The sequence below is a fragment of the Callospermophilus lateralis genome, unplaced genomic scaffold (assembly GCF_048772815.1).
Source record: "Callospermophilus lateralis isolate mCalLat2 unplaced genomic scaffold, mCalLat2.hap1 Scaffold_137, whole genome shotgun sequence".
Classification (NCBI taxonomy): Eukaryota; Metazoa; Chordata; class Mammalia; order Rodentia; family Sciuridae; genus Callospermophilus; species Callospermophilus lateralis.
Window position 1 is genome coordinate 2,945,924 of NW_027512527.1, and position 24,659 is coordinate 2,970,582.

The 24,659-nt window shown below is 41.1% G+C and overlaps 1 pseudogene; it reads left to right on the plus strand.

Annotated features, from left to right (window-relative positions):
* Positions 1-24,659, plus strand: part of LOC143640213 (transmembrane protein 163-like) — a 192,469-nt pseudogene that overhangs the window by 145,439 nt on the left and 22,371 nt on the right.

The following is a 24,659-nucleotide window of genomic DNA, read 5'->3' on the forward strand; positions in this document are numbered from 1 at the left end:
GTGTATAGCCACTTGGAGAACCATTGTTCGAAGAGTGTGCAGCTCAAAATTCAACGTACTTACAAGTCACTCTAGGTTGTTAGAATGTGATTTCTGGTTCTGGAGGTTTGGGGAAGATCCTGAGATTCTAATGAGATTTCAGGTTATATCACAGCTGGTCCAAGAACCATACTTTGGGTGGCAAGCCTTTGAAACACTGGAGTAGAACAGGGCTCTCAACCTCAGCTCTGTGGGAATTTGGGGCTGGATAATTCTTTGTTGGGTCTCTCTTGTGCACTGTGGAGTATTCAATAGCATCCCTGGCCTCTACCCATTAGATGCTACCAACACCTCACCCACCCAGCAAAGAATGTTTATAGACAGTGCCAAATATATCCTGTGGGCGGGGGCAGGGACCATTGGAGTATTGTCACCTTCTGAGGCTGGATTTTAGGACCTTTCCACCTTCTTCACAATCCTCTGTCTAATGGAAACTTTCTTCCTTTGATCAAGAGAAAAATCATTTATCCACCTCTAGACTGGTCCTAAATGCTTGAAAGAGGCCTGCAGATGACTAGAGTCATTCATACCAACATGAATTAAATAGCAGCTCCTTTGTCTAAATCAGAGAAAGGATCAAGATGTTGACGAAGTAGTGGAGGCCTGAGAAAATGAAAAGAGAGTGCCTTTCTAGGTATTTTCAATGATGGATATTGAAAGCCATCAATAATAGCTTTATATGTAAATAAATAATATGGTTATATTTACATGTATTTATACACATTTATATATATATATATATGTGTGTGTGTGTGTGTGTGTGAGAGAGAGAGAGAGAGAGAGAGAGAGAGAGAGAGAGAGATACAAAATCAGATTTGGAAATGGCTTTCTCCATTTCTAGACACCTTTGGATTAAAAAGAAAAATAATTGAGCACCATATCTCACCTCTTTTCTGTTACGTGAAGTTTTTGGCATGTGACCTTTTAACAAGCCCATGAATAATTTCCTTAATTGACTGGCTGGTGATGTTTTTATTCTGTAGTGTCAGTTGCAGTTCAATGGTAGCACACACACTCCAACCCCCACCTACTCACCCGCTGACAAGCTATTAAATCAGTGGCGGTTGTAAATTGCATATCTCTTTCACGCTTTTGAACTGGAAGGCCTTGTTCCACAAAGCATGTTAATGGTTAATAAAATTACTGTGTACACACACATCAGTCTTATCCATAAGACCCTAATTCTCTCACTTGGTTGAACTACCTCTGGCATTAATGGGGCAGATTGAATGTGAAGTTGTGATTATGCAGCGCCTCATTATGTGAGTTCTGTAAGGGGCGGGTCCTTCTTTCCATCTGTCAGAAAGCCAGTGGGCTGGTAATTAGGAAGGGAATGGGCATCCCAAGGGCTGCTCCAAACCACATGGCATTTTTCTTTCAGCATGCATGGCATCCTGTCTCCCCCTACCTTGTTTTGAAAAAGCAAATGGTAGAGTACTTTAATTCAAAATCATTGGGCAGACAAATTAGAACAAAATGGGTACTTGCAAAAGTAGGGAAAATTGGAATGATTGATAGATAAGCCAGTAGAATAATTATAATGAGAATAATAAATGACTTTCCTCTTTCTTGCTCCCATAATTATTTTCCCCATGTGGCTGGCAACCTGTCCTTATAAGGCTGTTTGTCTTGTTGGCAAAATAAAGGCTGTGGTTGGTAAAAAGTTACCATCATGTCTGTGGCTCCGATACCAGCACAGTGGATTCCCTACAAATATGCCCTCATAGTTTTTGGTGTGGGGATTTTGGGAGATGAGAGGAATCATCCAGTCTATGCACATAACAGGTCCCAGAATGCAGGAACCTCTGTTAAACTAGTTTATTTTGGGCAACTAAACTGCTTGCTTCACCTTTTAGGAGCTGCTTAGGAGCTGGCTTCCCCTCAATAAAGGGAAACAGATTTAAATGTTTTCCTTATCTTTGATGGATGGAGATAGCATGTTTTGTTTTAAGGATAATCAAATGGTGGTCTTTATGTCTCAGAGCCAGTCTCTCCTCTCTGAAGGAATCAGTCCCCAGCAGTCACCCTGGCATTAGTATGCCCAAACAAAAGCTGTCACAGTGGGCTGCCTGGTTGGTTCTCAGCCTTATGGGTGCTCAGGAATTGCCAGTAAAGTTGATAAAGACCCTGGTATCTGAATCTGCTTCCTCCTAGTTTTCTACAGATCTGGGGCAGGGCCAGTGGAGTAAACAGGGTATAACAGTAGGGTAAATTAGAATGATTAGTGGATAAACCAGTAGAAAATTATTGTGAGAATAATAAATGACTTTCCTATTTCTTTCTCCTATAATGCTGAGGATGTCTCAGGCCATACTTCAGAGAAATAAATGCCAAGATTAGATGGGAAGCAGGACGGTAAGTGCCCAGAGGATGGTCCTCCAGCTGCAGGGGCAGATGAGCTCTGTAGCCCAGAGTGGCCGCCTTAGGCATGTTTCTTATTTCCTTCCAACTCATGCTTCCTTAACTGCCAAAATATCTGCCCTATCAGACAGTTGTGATGAATAAATGGAATAATGTAGGCAAGGTATCTTCTCTACCACCCGCTGAACACCTAAATGGATCCCCTGCTTATCACTTAGTAGGGGTTCAGCAAGTGGGCATGGTATTTATTGGTCCAGAGAAGAAGCTCTGCCTCTGACCTGTCTCTGATGTGAGAATTATTGGTATATCCTTTTAAAATTAAGTTTATGTTCATCTTGTGTGCACAGAGATTGTGTTGGTCTTTCTATGAATTTATCATGGTTCCTTCAAAGCTGTTCCCCAGTCACCAGTCCATATGTTACCCAATTCGAGTCCCTGGGATTAATGGGATGATCCCAGTTGATGACCTTGGGAAGCTAAAGGCCATTCTCTGGCACCAACCTAGAGAAAGCCATGCCCTCTAATGACTTAGAGCAGAATTTCTCAACATTGGCATGGTTAACACTGTGGACCAGATAATCCTTTGTCATGGAGGCTGTCCTGTGCAGTGTTGCATGTTTACCAACATCACTGGCCTATACCCATTAGATACTCTTAGTTCCCTCCCCAAATTGTGATAGTTGAAAATGTCTTCAGATATTGTCAAATGTCCCCTTATTCTATGAGCAAAATCACATCTGGTTGAGAACCATTGATTTTAGCCATTCCTGTGCTTTAAAACAAAGTTCCCGGGTCTGGGGATGTGGCTCAAGTGGTAGTGTGCTCGCCTGGCATGCGTGCGGCAGGGGTTCAATTCTCAGCACCACGTACAAACAAAGATGTTGTGTCTGCCGATAACTAAAAAATAAATATTAAAAAATTCTCTCTCTCTCTCTCTCTCTCTCTCTCTCTCTCTCTCTCTCTCCCTCTCTCTTTAAAAAAAAGTTCCCAAGTCTCTTGCTTCATGAGAAAAATACCAGGAGGAACTTTGTAAATGTAAAAGCAAAGCAGAAGTAGCAAACAACATTTTCCCAGGCCATCTTTCAGTCTTGAAGCTATCAAAGGGAAGCCTCCTAATGTGAAAATTTTAAAGACCCCCAGAGATGATTCTGAAGTGCAACCACTTTGGGAATCAAGGGACTATCCTTGTCATGGTCCTTTTGCCAGTGACTCTGGGTGAACTTGCCCCTTGCAATTTCCTTCTAAAGGTGAGTTGGTATCTGCCTGTGTGGAGTTACAGGGTTAGTAATTGGGAAGGAAGTTTTAAGAAGGCATTTTAGATTTCTGTGGGTGAGTTAAGTCATATTGTAGGAAGACAGGATTGTAGTCCAAGAAAATAAAGGATGTTCACGTGTTTGGGTCAGTTTTATTTGTGTGTCATCCAAATAGGTCACTAAAAAAAGAAAAAAAAAACTCTGTGCCAGTCACTTTGCCAATAACCTCTGTACATCAACTAACAACATTGTACCACTATACTCATTAAACAGAACAAAACTATGGCAGAGAGGGATTAAATAGCTTAATAGCTTTCCTGAGGTCACTGATGAGTGCTGCTGTTGGGATGTAGCCAGACTCTGATTCCAGAGCCTGTCCTTTGAGTAGTTAGTTTCTGCCTCTTTTCCCAGCAAGAAAGAACAGTCACCCAGGGCTTCCACTGTTGCTGCAAAAATTAGGGCATTGTGATGTATTTCATAGAATTTATTGTGCATGATGATTCCTTATAGAGCAATCCTCATCTGTAATTAATGAATTGACAAATGAGTCCTTTTTAGGACATTGATTCTGTGTGGGTGTATCAAATATAAAATGACAAGTTTGTTGTCAAATAGTCCCTCCCTTCCTTGCTTCTCTAAGGTGGTAGGTAGTATGTTGAGTTAGGTGACTGATAACAAGGGTCTCTTTTCCCCATACCCCTTTTCCTTTATATTGGCACAAGTGCTTGGTTTCTGGATGAATACCTTGAGGGTAGGGCTGGAGATCTGAACCATCTTTGTTCCTCCTTTGATACATGGTTGTCCACTCTTCCCTCTTCCTTCACATCCACCCTCTAGATGTCCTCTAGAGGACATCTCTGTGTTTCAAAGCTCACTCATCTTTCTCCTTTTCTGTCTTTCTGATTGCGTTGATACAGATTACAGAAAACTCAGGCCCTCTGCTCCATTCTGGATAGTGCCAGACCTCAGAAGGACTAATGACAACCTTTCTGAGTCCATCTGGCTCCAAGAGAAGCTCATGTCTTTTTCTGCTCCAAAGTTGTCCCTGCCTCCTAGATCACATCTAGATGTGACCTTTGTTAACTGCACTCATTTGAGGCAGACACAAACCTTGGAAGTGACTCCTTCTATAATATAGAAGAGTTTATAGACTACCTCCAAAGGAGGGGAATATCAATGGATTTCAGAAAAATATGTATTAATTGAAAGAGAAAAAAATCTAACTTTGGTTATCTCACATGATTCATTTGGTCTAGTTTAGTCATGTTCTTGCTTTTGGATCTGTGAGTATCTTAAATGGCAATATGAAATCATAGGCTATTATAACAATTGTGCCAGGGACTGTTGCATTTGTTTTGATTTTTGAGTCTGGAAGAATGTCCTAATTTGGGGATCCTGGATAGATTTAACTTGCAAAACCAAGAGAATGTTGAAGGTGCTGTCCTGGATCTACTTTGGTTTGTTCACAGAGGTGTTTGTACATTTAATCTCCATATGGTCTTGCTTTCTCTTTATTTTGACAGTGCACTATAACTGTTCCTTTTAAAAATACTTCTGGAAATTTTTCTGCCTGGGATTGGGGCCTGAAGCAAAGACCTGGTTGCAAGTAGCTGATTAGTTGATGCTGATTCCAGGAAGGATTCACAGAAAACCCAATCGGGGAGTGGGGAAAGTTAGACAGGGATGGATGAAAAGCCAATTAAGGTGTGAGGCATTATCATGATCTTTTCTGTAGGCAGAGGGGCTGGATTCTGTCTCTGAGAAGTATATACAGGCCACTGCAGTGAGTGCTGAGATGGAACTGTGTTAAAGAACACAGGGATGTGTCTTCTAAGACTTGGAAGGAAATCTGAGCTGGCAGAAGATGTGGCACCAAAAGCACCATCTACACCTTATTGCCCCTGCAGTATTTTAGGTGATTCCAAGTGCTTTAAAACATTTTTCCCTACATGTCTTTATTCTATAATATCTCTGTATTAATTCAACACTATAGCAACTTACAGTTAGATTCCTTAATTTTTTCCATTCCTGAGATGGGAAGTATGCTAGTGGCAATATGATAGTAAACCCCAGCATTTGCCTTTCCAGATGATATGATCAGTGATATTCTTAATAGCCTCTTTACCAGAAGATTTTCATCTTTTAGTATTTTGTGAATTCAGTGATAGATTTCAATGAAACTTCTTTAAGTTACAGAATTTACCGGAACTTGCCCCCTCCAGGTGAAAGTTCTAGGTTTAATCATTTATGTGCTTTTCCCAAATTGCAACCTTTTGGGGCTCCAAGGTATTGATAATTTTTCAAATAATTTTAAATCATTGTTCTGTTTAGAAAACTAGTTTCCCAACTCAATGGATGAATAACATTTTCTTCTAAAATGCTCCCTTTCCGTGTTATCTATTTTTTTCTTCTCTTATGCTAGAAAATGTCAGCCCTTCAAAATAGTAGAGCTTGTAGGTCACAGAGATGTTTCATAAATGAGTAAGATCCAGCCAAAAGCATAGTGCACTTTTTTCCCATCTGACAAATTTGTAGTGATATATGAAAAGAAACCTAGAGTTTTCAGATCCCTCATTGGGAGACTCATATTTTCTACCCTAACTTGCCAATGGGTAACTAATACCTACTGTTAAGTTTTTAGATTTTGGTTATGTAAATAAATCTGTCCCTCAAGCCTGTTGATTTAAAATTTTAAAAAAAATCTTTAATGAGCAGGAATTCCCATTGATACATCTGCACTGGAATTTTAAAGTCTCAAAACCTTGGTGTTTAAGTGAAATTTGTTAATTTCAACCTGAGAAAACCAGGGTCTGGAGATGTTTTCCTATGTTTCTCTAAGTTGATGACAAGTATAGATCTAGATCCTTGGACTCCTAAGTCCTACCCCAGCTTAGCGACTCCAGAAGCATTTCTGTTTGGGTTTGAAAATTTGTGCATAAAACTGTATTCAAAAGTTGTTTGTGTTTGTTTGGATAGACAAAACACCAATGTTTCTATATTAGTCAGGGTTCTCTAAAGGAACAGAATCCACAGGAAGTATAATTATAAAATGGGGACTTATTAGGTTGACTTCTCTGACCAGAAGATGAATAGTCTACAATGGCTGTCTGCAAGCTGGAGAGGTGGAAGAACCAGTAGCTGCACAGTCCAAGAGGCTAAAGTTCCAGAACAAGAGAGATCAACAGTGCTATTCTAGTCTGAGGCCAAAAGCTTCTAGAGAATCCACTTTGGAAGAGTAGAGAAGTGCAAGTCCAATATCTTCAGACAATCACAGCAGCAATGAAGAGCCCATTCAAGAGGAATGGAGCATGCATCTGCTGTTGCTTCCTTGTTCTTTCAACTTTATTCCATCTAAGGCATCATCCTATTAGATGCTGCTGCCCATGCTTAGGGAAGGTCTCATTTCAGTTGGCTATCCCACATGTCCTAGACACACCCTCACTGACACACCCACCAGCCTCTTAATCCTTGGCATCTCAATCCAATCAGATTGACAATTCAAATTAACCATTACAGTCTCCAAGACACAGTTTGCCTATGTTGCAAGCTTCAGATTTGGATTCAAGTTATTGGTTAGGTTTATAACCTGGACAGGTCATGAATTTTTTTGAGACCTTCCCCAGTTCTCTGTTCCTATTACCCCTCTTGCAGCCCTCATAACTTGTCAGATTAGGAAGAAAGAGCATCCTCCACTTGGCAGCATAGATGAAAATCACAGGAGAATGCCATGAAAGTTCTCCATAAGCCACAAATTCTTACTCACAGATGACAGGGTGTTGGCCTCAAGGAATTTTTCCCCTATAAGACTTGGCCTCAAAAAGGGCTGTCTGTGGTGGGTTTATCAGAAGTCCCAGTGATGAAAGAAGGATTAAATTTGAATATTACCTTTGGTATTTGCTCGATATCATTTACTGGCATATTCACACCAATCCTGAGAGGGAAAACACTGTTGTTGTTGTTTTTGTTTTTGTTTTTTTAATCATTCCTATTTTCATTATAAGGTAACTAGGTCTTTTTTAAAAAATATTTTTTTTAATTATAGATGGACACAATATCTTTATTTGTTTATTTTTATGTGGTGCTGGGGATCAAACCCAGGGTCTTATGCATGCAAGGTGAGTGCTCTACCACTAAGCTACAGCCCCAGCCAGGAAACCTGGTCTTGGGAATGGAGACATGAACAATTGAGATTGGGTGAATGCTTGCTGCACTTGGCCTTCCTACCCACAAGTTCTATATCTACTAACCTATGAATTGAAAATATTTGGTAAAGAAAGTGTACTGAACATGTACAGATGTTTTTCTTGTCATTATTTCCTAAACAATACAGTAAACAACTGTTTACATAGCATTTACATCATATTAGCTATTATAAATAATCTAGAGATAATATAAAGTATACAGTAAGATGTACATAGATTCCATGCAAACCTATACTATTTTACTTAAGGAACTTGAGCATGCACAGATGATGGGCTGCTGCAACTCACTGTAGATACTGGGGAACAACTGCATATCACCCAGAAACAGTATGACAATCCACAAAACCACACCGTACACACTTGAGCCCCTCGCTCAATTTCATAGGTGCTCACAGAACCTGATTATTTTACATCTTCAGGTTTGAGACTTAATAAAGACCACCATTTTTCTGTCATGTGAGAACATAAATAAATGGAAATGTTAAAAAGAGATGTAGCTAAAGAAGGCATTCTAGAAACTTTTATCAAAAAATACAGCATTTAGGCCACATGTGATAGCACATGGCTGTATTTCCAACCCCTCAGGAGATTGAGGCAAGAGGATTGCAGATTCTGGGACAGCCTTGGCAACTTAAAATGATTTTTAAAAAAATGTAAAAAGGACTGGGGAAGTAGTTCAGTGATAGAGCTGGGTTCAATCTCCAGTACTGGGGTGAAGGTGAGGAAGAAAAAAAAATTCAGCATTCAGAAAAATAGAAGGGAAAAAGTTTATCTTTTCACCATTCTTACTTTAAAGTTTATTTCCTTCCTCCAATTTCCTCTCAGATTTACATTTATTTGTACATATTTATAATCTGTAGATATCATTTTAATCCTGTTTTTTCACTTTTTATTTTTATTTTTAGGCAGTTTTTTTTTTGTGATCTATTGAAAACAATTTAAATGTTACCCAATTGTCAACTGAATTGATATATCACAGTAACTTAAACACTCTTTTTGTGGCACATTGATAATTCCCATCTTTAAGTATAAATAATGCTGCTGTGAACATTCTTCTGCAAAAGAAGCTTTTCCTTTAGGGATAGATTCCCAGAAGTGGATCAAAGCAAATGAACAATTTAAGCCAATTACTTAAAATGCTGGAATCAACTAGGTTGAAACACTGGAGAATAGTTTACTAAGGTAATGCTAGAATATTTTTGTAGAGATAAAAAGAAATAATAGACTAAATTAACCAAGTCATGCCAAGAAGTCCTGTGTAAAGTGCTGAGCTCATTGTTTCCCATACAGCTGGTGCTGGTTCCTCCACCTAGCATGGCAGTCCCAGAAATCACAAGCGGGCTTCAGTTCTTGTATGTCTTTATTCCGTGGCCTATTGGGAAATGGCCTCTTTGTTTCCTCCTGACATCTGTCCATCCCCTTGTCTACTGCAACACGGAAGCCTCAGCACCAGGCTGTGTCTAAGCTGCTTTGACCCTTGTAGGAAAGAGTACCTGGAAACAAATGTTTGCCAAACTAGCGCATGGCTGATGCAGACTGGGGCCTCTTCATTGCTGTGGCAGATGGTGTTTTCTGAGGATGACCACAGCAATATCATCCCTCCCTCTCATATGCTCTTCTACATGTTTACCCTGTCACTCACTCATCAAAAGTGATATCTCATTCCTCCCCCACTTTGATCTCAGTAAGCCTATGACTCCCAGACAGCAGAATATTCTGGTAGGATGCTGTATGATTTCCAAGACCTTGCAACTTCTGCCTAATTTGGGGGGATTTCCTAACTAGCTCAAGAGGGAATCAGCCACCACGTGGTAAGCCCACCTTCCCCAAGGAATATTGGTTAAGCACTTGGGTTGGAAAGCTTGGCCAAACTCGGACTTCTCTCATCCTTGTTATGAGATGAATCATCTTGGTTTTCAGTCCTTACTATCATTCATCTTGGTCTCAAAGTCCATGGAATGGGACTGATCACCTCAGTTTGGGTCAGGTGCCTTGGTTCAAGGTAGGATGAAGTGGCTGTCAATCCTACCCTTGGGAGTAGAGCCTGAAAGAAGAATGGAGAGGAGGAAGCAGGGCATGTCAGGCCCTGCAGTTGTTCACAAAATATATTTTTGCCTGAGTTAGCTTTAAAAAATACTAATCTAATCATCATCATTTTCAAAGTTGTCTGGAGCTCTGGTTTTTGTAAGAAAGCTAAAGCAGCTCAGCTAAGCACATGAGGCTTCTCAGGGATGGCCCACTCCCACCTTTCTACTCAGCTTTCCAGCAGGGACTCTTCATGAAACCTGTCCTCCAGCTTTACTAGGGAATTTGTGGTTTCTTAGCAGTGGGTAATGATCTTACCCACTTCTGAGACTTAAATGCAGTCTTTGTGCTGATGACTCCCAATTTATGTCCTCCACTTAAACTTATCTCTGAATCTAAGTGCCCATCTCCAATTGTCTTTTCAACACTTCCACTTGGATGTTATTTTATCAGCTTTTTCGTTGCTTGTGACCAAAAATACCTGACAAGAACAATTAGAAGAGAAGAAGTTTATTTGGGGGCTTATAGTTTCAGAGGTCTTAGTGCATAGAGGGCTGGCTTCTTTCCTCTGGGCCTGAGGTGGGGCAGAATATAATGGTGGAAAAGTGTGGAGGAAAACAGCCTGGCACCAGGAAGCAGAGAGAGACAGAGACTCCATTCTCCAGGGACAAAATATAAACCCCTAAGGCACTCCCTCAGTGACCTACCTCCTTCAGCCACACCTGACCTGCCTTCAGTTATCACTCAGTTAATCCCTATCAGGGAATTAATTCACTGATTAGGTGAAGGCCCCTCAAAACCCAATCATTTCACTTCTAAACTTCCTTGCCTTGTCTCACACATGAGTTTTTGAGAAACATCTCCCATCTAAACCATAACAGATGTCTAACAGACATCTCAAACCTAGCATGTCCAAAACTGAACTCCTGATCTTTCCCCTTCAATACATGCTTTTCCCACATTCTTCCTACCTCAGGAAATGGCAGCTCCATCTTTCCCTTTTCTTAGGTCCCAAGGCTTGCATCATCTGGACTCTTTTTTTGTTGAATATCATGCATTAATAAAATGGAATATATCCCTGAACAAACCAAGACTCAGAATCAGACCATCACCAAAAACCTCACTCCTTCAGTGTGATTATACTGACCTAAGACATCCTTTGTCATGCTCTCAGCTGACCTGAATACTTTAACAGTTTCTTCTCTTCATTTCTGCTGTTGCCAAGCATCAGTGATCTGGTTAAAATATGCCACACAGAGTCATTTCCAAGTTCTAGTCCCCTGTGGCTTTCCATCATTGTAAATGCCTTCATCCTTGTAACGGCTCCAAGACCTTATAGGATCCTCACTGTTTGAATTCACCTCCATCATTTTCCCTCTTTCTCATTCCCTTTGTGGTTGCCTTGATGTATCTCCCTCATGTCAGGCAGACCTTCTGCCTCAGAGTCTTGCTCTTCTCTCTGCCTGGAGGGTTCTTCCACCAGATATCTTCATGGCCTGCTCACTAGAATGGTGCTTGGCACAAAGTAATTAGACAGTATAAATGTGCTGAACTAAGGAATCTGATATGCCTTTGAATCTGCTTTTTATCCCTCTTTACTAAGTCAGCTCCTTTGGATTGACTTTTGACTTCATTCAAAGTCAACTCAGAGCTCCTCTGGAAAGATTTCTGTGTGATTTAAAAGCTTCCTCTCTCTACTTCTTAAGGAAAAGACCTAGTATGTTAGAGGCCCTAGTTTCTATCCCTGGAGGTGTGGAGGGTGGGGAATGGGATTTCTATTTGTTCAGTTCAGCTTGTGAATTATTATAGATAAAAGCAAATGGACACTTGTTGAGAAAGGAGAGATCTTTAGTTGTTGCATGCTGAAGATACGGATGGTCTAACTATGAACAGGGGGATGGACCTCTTGCCTGGAGAGCTCTGTTCTGAGGGACCATACCCAATCCAGTTCAACCTCACCCTAGCTGCAACCCATTCACAAAACAGCCGGTGGATGAAGTTGAAGAGGGGGAGATGGGAACATGAACAGAGAAAGGAAATGAGACCTGGAGCCCAGGAGAGTCAAGAAAAGAGATGAAGATAGTATAAAAATATTAGAAGAAGAGAGGGAGCTGCTGAAGAAGAGAGGAGGCAGGAGGTGATAATGATGGAGTGAGGGGAGGGGCAGAATCTCAAGCAAAATGGTGCTTGTTGGGCATAGCTATCATAGAGAATGGGGGACTGTCTTACCACCATTCATTACTGACTTTCTCCTTCCTTTTATACTGCCTCCAAACCAATTTTGGTTTGTGGCTTTATTTGAAATGGCAGAACTCATGGAGAGAAAGAGCTATGAATAAATGAACATTCGCAAGGGTGGAGTCCTAAGTGCTAAGCATGCTCATATCACTGTCTTTTATTTTTCATTATTTGTTTGACATTTGAACAATGCCGCAGATTACAAGTGCTTTGGAGACTATAATAAAACATGATCACCAAAATAATTGTGCTTTAAACTGTGACCTGAATTGGTTAATTGCCAGGGCTACACTGTGTTTTAGGCTTGTTGTAAATTAGAGTGATGGGAGAAGCTTCTGGTGCGTGGCTCTTTTGATCTGAGGGGAAGTTACTTAGAATTGGCATGCCAGGACTTAGGCCTCATGAGTAGGAGCTATAGACCTTTAAACCTGCAATTGACACGGGACCGAACTTTCAGTCTGACCTCAGTTTGGATGTGAATACCTGTCAGTAGGTTTTTGCCCTTATAATTTCAAAGGCAAAAAGTAATGATTCTAGATTATTCATAGATTTCCAATGTTATGCACAGTTAGCAATTCGTAGTTTTTAGCTGGAAAATAAAAGGTGAGTTTAACCCCCTTTAATCATTTCTTTGTAATGGCTTTGGCCATCTCTTTGGATTTCACTAGGTTTCTTTTGGACATTGTGTCTTAATACTGTTCCTTAAATTTGAACACACATTAGAATCAACTGGAAGGCCCTATCCTAGAGCTTCTGCTTCAGTAGGGCTGGGGAGGATTTACTCAGAATTTCTTTCTCTATCAAGTTCCTAGGTGGTGTGGATGCTACTGATCTGTGGCTCACACTGTGATAACTGCTGGTCCCTTGGGAATTTTTTTAATTTATTTTAATTAGTTACATATGACAATAGAATACATTTTGACACATCATACATAAATGGAATATAACTTCTCATTCTTCTTGTTGTACATGATGTAGGATTACACTGTTTATGTAATCATATATGCACATAGCGTCATAAGGTCTGATTCATTCTGTTATCTTTCCTACCCCTATAACCCATCCTGTCCCTTGACTCCCCCTATCTAATGCAAAGGACCTCTATTCTTCCCTAGCCCCAAGTCCCCTTATTGTGAAATAGCATCCACATATCAGAGAAAACATTTGGCCTTTGATTTTGGGGGGATTGGTTTATTTCCGTTAGCATGATATTCTCTAGCTCCACCCATTTAGTGGCAAATGCCATAATTTCGATCTTCTTTAAGGCTGATTAATATTCCATTGTGTTTATGTACCACATTTTCTTTATCCATTCATCTGTTGAAGAGCACCTAGATTGGTTCCACAGTTTAGCTATTGTAAATTGAGCTGCTATAAACATTGATGTGGTCCAGTGGGAATTTAAGATCAGTTTCAGTCTGGGTTCATCGGGGGACTATATTGATGTGCTTTCTGGTGACCTGGCTCCTCAGTGTCCTATTGTCTTGCCAACCTATCCAGGTGAAGGCCACATGTGCTAGGGGAGTAGGTATCCTTTTCCACCCTTTGCCATCCATCCTTAAGCTTGGAAGTAGCTCACACAGATGCAGAAGCAGCCATGTTTGATCCTGACCTAAATCTTTATTGGTTTGAGCATGTGATTTGAACATCCAGAGTCTTTCAGTGGTTGGATGATTGACTGGGAGTGGCCATTGGGAGGGCATTAGTTGATTTGGGTTCTATTTCTGAGTAGACTTCAAACTCCTTGGGTGACCTTGGGTAGGCCTCTTAGTCCTCAACATGCGATTTTGACTCCTTGTATTTATGAAACATACCTTTCTTCCTCCTCATTAATAAAATAGGAGAAAAACAAAAACCTAGGTCTGGTGAGTTGCCTCCAGGGGATTTGTGAGCTGATGTGCAGAACTCTGAGTGCCTGAGGAGAAAGCTGCTGTGTAAACACAATATATTATTAATAAGCCATAAAAATAGCATTACACCCTCTGCTATTAATAGCTGCTTCGGGCTGTCAGAGTGGCTGGGTCCTAAGACACAGGCTCCAGCAGTGTTGAAGGAGGGGTTACTGTGGTTTTTGAATTTGTAACACATTTAAAAGAAATTGATAGTGAGTTCTTAAAACATTTTTGGGCATTTTCACAGGTGTCTCGGTGAAGAAAATAATGATTAAAGTTCTGTGAAACTCAAGTCTATTAAACCAGATCACACATTTTCTTTTGACTTTTGTTATATTTCAGAATCACTTTACAGTGTGGGCTACTCCATGTGCATTTGACTGAAGGGTTAAGAGTCTCTTTCTTCCTAACAGTTGATGCCCCTTAGAATCTACAGGGAGTAATTTACAGATCAGTTAGTGATTAATTAATCCATTGATGTTTATATCCACTCTACAGATACATTTGAGACATCCTGCTACATGCTACTATAGATATTAGGAAATAAAAATGTGTTTTTAAATGTCCATTTTAAAATTTTATTTTAAAATATTTTTTTGACCTAAGGAATTTATAGTGTAGCTTTGATTAAAAATAAGTAAGCAAGAAATTATGTATCGAGGCTCTTGCTGTATTTAAACTTGTCTTAAGCATATGTACTTGAGTAATGTAATGAAATTAAAATATACATATGCTTTAACTAATGTACATATATTAAGTAATTTAATAAAATAAAAACCCACTTTTTGTGCATGATCAAGCCATGCCTGCAGTGATCTCACAGAAGTAGATTTCCTGTGCATCACTGTTCCCTGTCCGGAAGAACCCAAGGCTATTTGTTTCCTTTTTCCCCCAGGAGAATAGAGAAGAGGATATAGTGGACAAATTACCTAGAGAAGGTCTAGCTGTCCTATTTGTTTCTCAGGGAGAAAAAGCGAATCAGTAAACACATGTTCTGTGGGGCCTGGGGCCTGGAAAGGCCATGAGACCAGTCTTTTCCTCCTTGCCAGCTTGAGTGACCACTCTCTCCCTGCCTCTGTTCCAGGGAGTCATGGACTTTGCCTCATAGAATGAGCTCCCTGGTGACAGGGCTTCACTTGGGTCTGGGCCTTGCATTAGTATTAGATTAAAATTAAACTAGGCCAGTACACATTAGAATTGCCTGGAAGCTTTTATAAAAAATGCAGAGGTCTAGGTTTACCCTAGAGTCTGATATATCGAACTGGGGTGTTAGTCAGGCAGAAAAAAAAAGTTCCCTGGAAGAGTGCAGTGGCTGGGAGGTGCTTAGTTTGTGATTGAATTTACCTAAAAAGGAGTCTTTTCCAGTCACCCAGGAGTTTTGTGAATCGAGGAAAAAAAAGCCACATTGCAAAACTGACCTCTTGCTCTTGCAAGACTTCTGTTTCTATTTTTCACTTGAATAAATCCTACTTTTTTTTCACTCTTGGAAAACCAAATGAAAATTTTGCAGGCTGCTGATGTAGCTCATTGGTACAGCACTAGCTTACACGTGCAAGGCCCTGGGTTCTTTTCCTAGTAACCCCCCAAAAAAGCAAACAAACAAACAAACCTTATGTTGCAGGCCTAATTGACTTCAATCTTTTTGTCTGTACTGGGACCCCTTCCAGTCCCTTTGCTCTCAGGTATAAATAGTTATTCCAAGCACTGAGTATAGCTGGCCATCTTCCAAGGAGGTGCTTGGTATTTGCTTAAAACTGATCCTGAAACTCGGGGAATCCCTGCCTTTGTTCCAGTCCCTAGTTACTAAAGGACCCTCCAGTAAGGGCCTGAGAGCACTTGGTCACCTGCCCCAGGTGCACCATCTCAACTGAGCTGGTCAGCCATGGCCATGTGTTTTTACTGCCCACATTCTCTTTTCTCCCTCTCGAGCATATGTTTTTCCGTGGGGGCTCATTACAAGAATGGATGGCACTGATGGTGACTCATCCATTTGCTCAAGTCTCCACCAAGATCCTAGCCCATTCATTACCTTTTCCTCTATCTATGTGTTCATTTTTTGTGTGTTTTTGCTCCAGCCTGCAATGATTCATTCTGTGTCTTTGAAAGGATAAAACCTACCACTAGAGGGTGGGTAAGAAGACTCCTAAGTGCATTCCATGCCGTGGGTTCACCTGCTTATATTCCTCACTTCTAAATTAGGGGAATTGTATCTATCCACGGGTTTATTAGGATTGTACATATGTTCCACTTCAAAATTAGGTGAACAGTTTGGGAATGTGCTGTTAGTCAAAAGAGGGAATCCAAGAAGAATAATGAAAAAACATTTTTTTAAAAGATATATTTTTAGTTGTCAATGGACCTTGATTTTCTAATTTATTTATCTATATGTGATGCTGAGAATTGAACCCAGGGCCTCACACATGCTAGGCAAGTGCTCTATCACTGAGCCACAACCCCAGCCCTGAAAATTGGTTCTATTTGCTACCTGGTGGAAGAGGCTTCCAAATGATGGTAGCACCATGTTGAGATAGGAATGATCTAAAACTAATTGTAGTTGTCCTTGTATTCTTCCTCTCCATTTTGGTATTTTGACCCTTGTATTAGGATTAGCATTTCCTCTTGTTTACTTTCATTTTCTGTCTCCTGAGATTTGTTGTATCTGGACTGCCAGATTCTGTCATGAACCCCATAGATTTTCTTATAGTCCTCTCCCCCTGACCTTCCCAGTTGTGTATCATCTACTCTTATCATTGGCTCCTGCCTCCTCCTGGGCTGGGTATTTTGCTTGACCTCATCCTTTCTTCTATTTTTTCTTCTCTCTTTCTTGTCATCCTCTCTGTCCTCTCCTTCCTGTCCTTCTTTCCTTCCTCTCTCTTACCATAGACACTCTGTCTTTTCTAATTATCAAATCATTTCTCCTTCTTTTGGCTGGGAAAATCCAAAGGTTTGTATTTTATTGAGTCATATCCAGAAGAGGCATCGGGAGCTGCCTGCCTTTGTCTCAGCTATAATCATCAACGGTTTACTTCATCATTTCATTTCATCTTCAGGTAGGACATATTATTCCTATCCAAAAGGTGAGAAAATACAAGCTAAAAAGAGTTTCAGTTCCTTGACCAAGAACCTGCAACAAGTTAAATGGCCGAGCTTGGGATGTCCCATGCCAGTCTCCACTCTGTTATTAAACTCTTCACCCTTTAGCCTGAGCAGGATTGAAGCAGCAAGTTTGCCAGGCAAGGGAGATGGCTTCCATGACGCTTTTATGGCCGACCCTTCCATTGCCAGCATTCATGGAGTACTGCAAGGTGATGTAGGATGGTGAACCCCTTACCTGTGAGGTTGCCTTTGTTGATAAAATCCTGAACTGTGTTCTCCCAGAGTAACTTGGTTTCAATTCTGGGACTGGGGGGGTGCAGTGAATTATGGCAAAATTTACTTTTCAGATGGTGTGCTCATCGTGGTCAACTGTGCCAACTCTTCAGCAGTATGGAGTTCTCCCAGTTAAGACTCTTAATGTTTTGTTTTTTTCAGAGCCTGTGTCATCTTGGGGGTGATATTCCTTCTGTCATCCATATGTATAGTGGTCAAAGCCATCCATGACCTCTCAACTAGGCTGCTCCCAGAAGTGGTAAGGTTCTTCTTCTTCCTTAACAGTCTTTCCCAGTAGTACCAGCTCCTGTGCTGCCTCTCACCACAGATTTACTGGTGGGGGTTAGCAGGTTCAGAGAGAACGTACAACATTTTGGGGGGTCTGGAAGAACTCGTTTCGGGGATGCAAATGAGTTGGCAGAGCAAAGCACTGGGCAGGAGGAAGAAACTCCAAATATTTGAGCTGGTACTGGGTCTATGTTCTTCTCCTTAGGTCTTCTGATTAGTTTTAAAATAAGATGTCTTTGTTTTAATAAAGAAAAAATGAGTTATTTTGTGTAGCAGAGTGATCCAATCTGTATTGTTTATATCTGTTGTTCTGTATTCATTCAACGATTTCTGTAATAAGAATTATTTATTTTTTCCTTTGCACTTCAATTCAATGCATAAATCTATTCACATGAGTTTTTCTAGCACAGCTGATATTTGAATATAGAAACTGGAGGATACAATTTCATATTTAAATGTGTCTTGACTGCTTTGTTCTCTATGTGAGAGTCATTACCCAAACTCTTGACATTTTTTTTTCCTTTTCCCCTTTTGAATGCTAAGAAAAGAAATATTTTTAGAGTCTTGTTTCAGGCAATATTCATAGAAGGCAACTGATTTGGTTTCCAGAAGATGAAGATGCTGCCATTACAATAATTCTGTGTACAAGTTCAAAGCAGTTTGAATGCAAAATACAGCTCTTTCCTCAGGATGTGATTTGATTTGAACTTGGCCACATATATCATCTTATATGAGGCCCAGACAGACATTTATTTCACTTTTGGAAGAACATTCTAATCCTCTTGGGGTGATCTATTGCATTTGTGTGTGTGTGTGTGTGTGTGTGTGTGTGTACATGTGTGTTGATGGGGATGGTGTAAATGAAGCAGGAAAATTCTATTGGATACAGTAGAGACACACTGACATGCCTGTGTTCAGTTATTGTCTTCCTCCTTCTCAGGCTGAGATAACAGCATCCCTTTTAACTATCATTACCACAGTTGGCCCAAGGCTTATTCTCTAATAACTCAGTGACAGGGAGGAAAGATGGATGCCAGGGTAGGAATGCACACTTAGGGTAGTCACTCTTTCTCAGAACAGAGCTGGCTCAAGCAGATATTAGTGTAATACTCCTATGCTCTTTACATCCTAATTAGTGAATTCTCTCACTCTGATCTTCTGGTTGCCCAGGGCCTTGGACTCTTTCATCTTTTTCCTCTATCAAGCTTGCTATCCCATTTTCCAGTCTTTCTGAATCTAAGTTATGAAGTCACTGAGGATAACTTTACATGTTGAATGACTGATAACATTTTTGCATTTTTCAGGGCAGGAAAATATGCTTCAACTTTAAGAAATGTTTATTAGTGGAAATTTTCAGCATTAACCAGTCAGCACATTCATTTACTTAGGCATTAAAAGTCAATTTCCAGCAGGGCTAACTTGATGTTGGATGGATGACTGTGTTCACAGCTCTTGTAGAGAGCCTCCTTGTGTTTTTCTTGGTAGGTGAACCACTTTTCACAGGGAACATTCTCTTATTATCCCATGTGTACAACTCTTCTTTTTGGGGGGCAGGTACTGGGGATTGAACTATGGGGTGCTCAACCAGTGAGCCACATTCCCAGCCCTATTTTGTATTTTGTTAGAGACAGAGTCTCACTGAATTGCTTAGCACCTTTCTATTGCTGAGGCTGGCTTTGAACTCGTGATCCTCCTGCCTCAGCTTCCTGTCCTACTGGGATTACAAGTATGTACCACAGTGCCAGACCCATGTGTGTACTCTTAAGCAAAGCTAACCAACTTAAATTCCATGTCATGGTAGAAATATCTACCGTGATGCCCTGCTCCAGGTAGAGTTCACAGGGGGTGAAGAGCTCCATGGTTGTGCCCAAAACGAATCCTTCCTTGGGGAACCCATACTTACTGCAGTGTTTTATACATTATGAAAATGTCTCATATATATATATGTATATATACACACATACATATATATGTATATATACATATATACATTTATATCCATATATATATACATATATACATTTATATATACATATATATACATACATATATATGTGTGTATATATACACATATATATTATTTCATTTATATATTATATACATTTATATTTATTTATTTGATCCTTCAGCACTATAAACATTTTAAAAAGGGGCTTTCAAACTGCACAAGCTCCCTCCTGCATAGCAGGAGACCTCCTATTTGAGTGGCACACAGGGACCAGATAAAATGCAGGTCATGGCCAAAGATTTTTCAATACCAGGTCTTCTGATTTCTTTGCTCTGTGCAAGAAGCTTCTGGATGTCAAGAGGCTATCAACAAGCCCCCAACCTCTGGCCTGCAGTAAATCAGAGTGAGCATTTATTCCATAATGCTTTATGTAAATTAAGATTTATACACTCAGATGCTGCAGAACCCAGTCCTCAAACAAGAACAGGAGAAGCCAACCAGATCTGTAGCTACCGGAGATATGAAGTTTCTGTCCTCCCCCTGAGTTTTTATATCAGAATATGAGCCAGTGTTGCCAGGTCAAGCAGCAAGGTTTGAGGAAAAAATAGAAACCTGTGTCTACTGTGAAATAAATTGGCAACTAATTAAAAAAATAAAAATGAAAACCCTGCCTGGGAGTGGGAGGATACTTTCATGCAGGTCAAATAAAACATGGCTCTTGCCTGAATGCAGGGAGTTTGCTAATTCTCGTGGATGCCAGGCTGTAAGTAGGATCTGGATGAAACCAGGCTCCAGGGTCTTAGGGCCTTAATGTCATGAACTTCCTTCCCAGTTATACCTGTGGCCTTTGCCCCAGCTGTGGAGCTGTAGTTTCACATTTGATTTCTATTTAGTCTGAAGCCATGTTTTCCCTCCTATAACCCTGTTCCCTGGGCTGCTTTCTTTTTAATTCAGCTGCACAATTTTCTGAGAGTAAATGGAAGAATGAGTCAGTTTTGAATAAGAGAGCTGTGCAGTTGGGAATTACCCAACCATGAAGTCAGCTGGCTCTGAGCCTCTGTAGCGTTGACAGCCATGCCAGCCCCTCAGGGCTTTGCTGGGGGAGGAATCAGGTCATCCTGGCTCTCTGGGGAACCCCAAACCAGACTCTGGGGCATCAGCTGTGAGCCTTCATAAGCAAGTAAGATAAGCCTTACCGCCTGCAGTCAGTGCCTTGTTTGGTTAATGGAACAGATTCCAAAAGAGCTGCTTCTGAAAATACCCAGACTGTAGTTCTTCTGGAAGTCGAAAGTTGGGCAGTACTGTGATAGAGTAGTCAATACTTGCCTTATGTTAATGGATTCCTATTTATTTATTTATAGCATGAAAGAGAACAACTTCTAAACAAAAATGAGCAAAATGAGCAGGTACCCTCTGACTGCCTTACTTACTGCACCTTATTTATTTCATTTATTTATTGACAAATAAAACTTGTTACATAACAAGCTGTTTTGATGAGTCTAGGTTGTGGATGTCTAATACGGATTGCTTTAAAAGAAGCATGGTGCTCTCTCTGTTTTTACTCCAATACTGCCTTGTTTTCATAAGAACTGGCAGGTGGTTATGCTTCTCCTTTTTGCTAGCATACAGGCTCTGAGGCAGCAGCCTGGATTTGAACCCTGGTCCAGGGCTGTCTTGGCTCCTGGTACTTTTTGAGGCCTGGTCCTCCTGTCTGTTCTCTTTCTCCTTATGTTCCCAGAGGGCCATGCTGCCAAGGGCTATGCTACAGGAAGGATGCCTAGGCCCCTAGCTATACTTTCCCTGTCTTTCTGGCTATTCTTGCCACCCCTGCCCCTTACCCCACAGCATCACCCTCTGCACCTGAGACCACTGACCAGGGCACCTCTGCTACCTTGTCTCTTAAAAGACCCATTTGGGGTGAACCAAGAAGTCTTAGAACATTCAGCAGGACAAGTAGAGAACAGGGGGACATAGGAAACTTGGACCCTGTGGAAGGCACAGCCAGCATGGCTGCTGAGACTCTGTCTAGTTGTGACTTTCCTCTCTGCTTTTCCCCTATTTACTGTATGATCACAGGCATATCACATGCCCTCCATGAACCTTCGTTTCCTTGTGTTTAACTTAATACTTAGGTTAGAGATTTATAATAAGGATCAGATGAGCAATTAGAAATAACTGCCACTGGGAGACATTTCTTCTGTAATTGGCTCTTCAGGTTCTGCTTTTTGAGGTTTCTGAATTGCTAATCAAAGTTACCCCAACTTTTGAGATCTGTGGTAATTTCAGGCTGGGCCTTTCAGTCCCTTTTTCTTGTCTCCTGGTCTTCCTCTTATTCAGGACCGCACACTGCCCAATGGCAGCTACTCTGATGCTTGACTTTGGTGAAACCCTGACCCTTGGGGATTTTGCTGTGGTTTCCTGGATGGGTTGATAAGTGCTCTCCTGCAGTCTTCAGGTGGCCATAGCTAACTCTGGGCCACACTCACAGAACATAGAATGCACTATCAGAATACCTGACTGTGAAACCTAACCAACCACTCCTTAGCTGGGTGACTTTTAGGAAACCATTTCTCCTCTGTAAGAATCATTTCCTCACTTGTTAAATAGGTATAGTACCACCAACATCACAGCAGAGATTGTAGAAAGCAAATGACATAATGAATGTGGTATTGCCTTATAAACTGTCACATGTTTTGCACAGGAAGGAGATGGTAGTATTTGATTCCAAGGCTCTAGAATCCAAGTTGTTGCTTGTGAGCTCACTGTTCTGATCTGTGACCACCCTGTTATCTTCTTCTGCCTTTGGAGGACCATGACTTCTTTGCCTTGAGCTCTTGGCCAGTGTCTGGGCCCAACCTCCTGAAGTGGTCATGTTGTCAATTATGCTGATTCCCATGATAATTACAGTAGTCCTACATGGCCACATGTTGCTACTAATAATAATTGCTACTTGAATGTCACTTTATCTCTAGGCACTGGAGATATAGAGTTAAATAGCAGTAATGGCTAAAGATTTTACATTGCTCTGTGGAGTACTTCTCAGAAGACTTGCCTTTTGCTCCCAAGGAGCTCACAGTTGGGGAGAGCCCCAAAAGCTGATATAGTCTGTTTGAGGTGAAAAGTCTCTTGATAGAGTGTCACATGAGAACAGAGAGAAGACTTTGTATCAGCTGGGATGCAGGGATCTGTGCTGGGAACTTCCTGGAGGGCAGAATCTCCATTCTTCTGAAGGACAAGTGGGTGTTGGCAAGACCAGTGATAGCAGGGTGGAAGGAAGGAGCAGGAGCAGGAGGAGGGGGAGGTGGTGGCCATTCCAGGCAGAATGGCTGCAGGAGCCACTGGTTCCTGGTAAACCTCTTGTTTCTCCCATATCTTTGTTCTCTGTTTACACAAGAGCCTCAGAGTATAAGAAGTACAGAGAGAAGGGGAAAATAAGGAAAAGAAGAGGAAGCAAGAGGCTTAATAACTGTGTTGTAAATCAGGAACAATTCCTTAGCAAAATTTTGTTTCTTCTCCCTTGAATACCAAGGGAGCCCTGCAAGATGCCCTTTGTCTGTCTCCCCACTGTTTTGGCATAATAATGCATCCCACCCACCAGAGCAAAGCAGCTTCACTCCAGCAATAACAGGGAGCCCCTTGATTGCTCATTTTCTTACAGGCAACTGTCACTAGCTTCATATTGTTTGTGTCCAGGCCCTGTAGACTGTGAGGGTGGTGTCTAGCAGGGCAGTAGTTTTCTATCAGGGGTGACTTGTCCAACAGGTCTTGCTGAAGTGTCCCACTCTTGAAGACTGGGGAGCTCTCCAGTGGGGATGCATGTGCTCCCAGAAGACTCTGAGATGGGACTGTACTCTCATGAACAAAGGAGGAAATGGAACTCTTGTAAAAAGTGTTTTAGGTCTGTAAGTCCGTAGTCAAAAAACTTTCCTCAAGGATCTTCTTGTCTGTAGAAGTGGCAGTCAATCTTAGATCTATAGGCTCTTGTGTTTGCAGGTGTTTGGGCTTGTAACTCAGGTTTGTAGGAGTTCTTTTCATGTTCTTCAGCCATTATTACCTTGGCTATTAGTGACTCTTCAGCTTGCAGGGGGATGGAAATGGCTTGTCCTGCCTCTTTTCCATGCCCCTATCTTTAGTGCAAGGTTCTTGCTTGCTTTCTCCCACTGGTCCATCTCTTGAACACAGGGCTTCTCCCCTCCACACAGTCAGCCTTCTGAGGTCTCTCCTTGCCCATGTCCTTGGAAATCTCCCTCTTATACTCATCCATTCTCTTCCTGCTATCTTCAGTTACTTTTTACTTGCTACTTCCTACCTAGGTGTTGACTTTCAAGCTCCTTGACCACTCTTATAGTGGTTTATCTGCAGACACTCCCGTCTTCACATTCTTTTCTAGTTCCAGCTCTGCCTCCCCTCAGCCTGCCCCTGCCAGTAGATCTTCATGGCATCCCTTTTGAGAGAGGAAACATTTAACAGAAAAAAAGGAAACGAGGTAGAGGGCAGTAAAGGTTTGGGCAAAGTGAGTGTTTTCCTGGCATTGCTTCCTACTCAGTCAGCTTGTCATCCCTGGGTTTTCTGAAGCGAGTGTCTCATCCCTGGATTGAGTTTCTAAAGGCTGTATAAGAAGTGAGTGCTCTGAGGCTATATAGCACTGGGATTTCTTAATCCAGTGGGAGCTGAAGGCAGGAAGGCAGATACCAACTTAGCCACTTTTTGCCTTAAGGAACCTGGGCAGGTTGTTTGATTTTTCTCTACCTCAGTTTGTCTGTTGTAAAATGCAAATAATGGTACCTTCATGGTACAATTGTTAATAAAATTAAAAAGATACAGGGATTTGCTCAGCATATAACTATTGAATGAGTGTTGGCTAATATTATTGTTGCTTTAGAGAAGAGGCTTCTAAGAAAACTGGCTGACCTTTTTTGATGTCTTTAGTGCTGCAAGATTAGGCTGTATTGAGCCATCCAGGAAATGCCTTCCCTGATGCTCTTTTCAGCCCAGGTTGGTGATGTTATAGATGCTTTCTGGTGCAGTAACCTATAATTCCTGG